We start from the raw sequence: 2,681 nt of genomic DNA, 5'->3' as shown, positions 1-2,681 counted from the left end.
GGTGCAGCCTGCAGGATCGATGAATATGCCCAAATAATCCAATTCTAAGACCACGCATTGTCCGGCCTAAACTTTTTTTTATCATGTATATATGTTTAGCCTCACAATATATATAATACGTGTAATCGCTTAGAAAAAAAAAAAAAAAAAAAGAAGAAGAATACGTGTAATTTAATTTGTTTGTATATTGCGACTAAATTTTCTTTCTATCAACCTTATTCTAACGTTGGAGCGCGCGAAAATAAAAAAGAAGAAATCAGCATTATTATCTAAAAGAAATAATAAAAAATATATAAAAATTAAATTCTTACTAAAGAGAGAGAGAGAGAGAGAGAGTGATCAGTATGTTAAAAAGAAGATTATTATTATTTTTAAATAAAATAAAAATAAAATTACATTTGTGGCTCCAAGAAGCTAAGAAAATTATATAAAAAGAGTGATCGATCAGTATGTTTTTATTCTCTGGCTTGCTTTGACTACTTGGGAGAAAATGTGCGGATGGGAATATAGTAGAGGCAGTTTGTGCCTTTTCTGTCGTGCAATGCAGGAGAATAGAGATCATTTATTCTTTGAATGTAGTTTTAGCAAGAGAATTTGGTGGTCTCTTATGTCAGATTAATTGTAGGATGATTGATCCCCCGGTTAATTTCTTAGGATTCAATTGTTCATTAGAGTATGAAGAGTATGAAAGGAAATAAATTGTAAGCTACTGCCAGGAAACTTTGTTTTGCTGCTACAGTTTATAATTTGTGGTTATATAGGATTGCTTTCCTCCATGACCAATCCACCAAGACCGAAGATGGAATTCTTTCCAAGATCAGATTGGAAGTCAAATCGAGATTACTAGCCAAGTTCCTTTATAAGTAGTTCTGTACGTAGTGAATGCTTATGGTTGTGTTTTTGGTTTCTGGTTTTCTAATGTGCTTGTTTTTTTGTTTATAGCTTTGTGCAGCTAGTGTTGTTCTTGCTGAAAACTATGTCTCCTTTTCTGGGGCATTGTCTTTAATTCGTTGAATTAAGTTGGTTGGTTTGAGTTTGTAGTTATTTATTTCCTGTTGAAACTTTGATTCTAGTGTTTACTGGAGAGTTGTTTGGTTGAGTTTGGTTAATATAGATTTAATTCATCAAAAAAAAAAAAAAAACAGAAAACAAGTGTCACAGACTCACAATCAAAGAAATAAAACCCAAAAATATTGGATGTTTCTATTCTGTTCTGTGTATGCTTGTAGTCCTTAACCCTGCAGATCCCATATGTCCCACCCGGCACCCAAGTACCCTTCCCTTTTATTCATATAAGCATAGATCAGGCTAACAACAATATCATATATATCATGATCAAGACCTTAATTTTTTTAGAAAAATTAAAAAAGGAAAAGAAACACCTCCAAGAAATAAGAATTATCAAAAGCAAACTAAACCATTTTACAACACCAAGTAAGTTTCACACTTTAACATTAATTTAACGCAGAAGTCAAGGAGCAGATACCTGACACCATTGATAAAATAAAATTAAAACGAAACAAACAAATACCATTGACCTAAAACTGACTCTGTGCAAACCAATTAGCACATGTAAAAGCTTGTTATCCCTTTGGATTTCAAAGAGAAGCTTTTGGCCTACCCTATAAGAGGCATAGGCATCGATGCATGCATACTCAGCTTGATTCTCATTCAGCACCCTTGCCTCCCAGTTACTCCTCTGCACATCCTGAGGCTTCTTAATAGAAAGACCCGAAACTTCGAAAGCCAGATCCTTCAACCCAGGCCAACAAAACCGGCCTGGCCATTGTCTCATTGCCAGCTCACGGATGTCTGCGCTTCTGTTACTCTCTACTCCATAATCATTATTGAGCTTGGCTATGTCATTCCCCACCTCAACCCCAACAAAAGTGAAGTTGGGGTCCATCATAAAGCTCTTCAGGGACTGCGGGATGTAGTCCGTGTAGAAGAGTTGGACAATGAGGCACTTTTCATCGATGCATGCAAAGTTGAAGGGTCGCAGACTTGTTGCTCATCGATTGGATTTGATGAGGCCTCCATTCTATGTCTAAGCCAACTGCAGTGGGCCTTCCTTCGTATAGTGAAAGGATTTCGTGAACCCATTCATCTATAGTGTTGCCTCTGTCTGTGACCGTGGTTTCAAGTGATTTCCCAGCAAAGTTGACACAGTATTTGGAGCTGGTAGGGTCGAAAGCTATGGTTTTGGTGGGGTTTCTGTTATATGCACACATGGCTACGTACGTTGGTTGTTGTTACTCAGATGAGAAATTCACCTTAAGCTTTGCCTTGAAAAATTTACTCACAATTTGGGTACGTATTAATTTATAGCGTTCAAATCAAATAAAATCAAAAGTTTTGCTTTCCTTCATCGAATGTGGCCGGTCTTAATTAAAGGCCTTCAACTTCTATCCATCGCATCCATGATCAGTACAATAATCATTTCTTTTCTGAAGCCTCACTTTGAAGTTTGTTCAGTAGTGATTCTAGTGAACCAATTCTTGTGTGCTTTAAGAACAGCATATGGGGAAAAGATATGATTGCATATATATATATATATTCTGACATTAGTGATTTTGTACTAGTAGAACAGATCGATTCACTTCATGTTATTTGGTATAACTTATTTTTCTTTTTTTCTCTCTCTCTCTCTCTCTCTCTTTCTCTTTTTCTTTTTCTTTTTC

General features: G+C 35.9%; 1 pseudogene; it reads right to left on the bottom strand.

Moving 5' to 3' along the window:
- Positions 1–1,471: 1,471 nt before the first annotated feature.
- Positions 1,472–2,298, bottom strand: LOC133861867 (3'-5' exonuclease-like; annotated as a pseudogene).
- Between the last annotated feature and the right edge of the window lie 383 nt (positions 2,299–2,681).

The sequence above is a fragment of the Alnus glutinosa genome, chromosome 1, assembly GCF_958979055.1.
Source record: "Alnus glutinosa chromosome 1, dhAlnGlut1.1, whole genome shotgun sequence".
NCBI lineage: Eukaryota > Viridiplantae > Streptophyta > Magnoliopsida > Fagales > Betulaceae > Alnus > Alnus glutinosa.
Note: the sequence above shows the minus strand (reverse complement) of the source record. Positions and strands in the feature narration are given on the sequence as shown.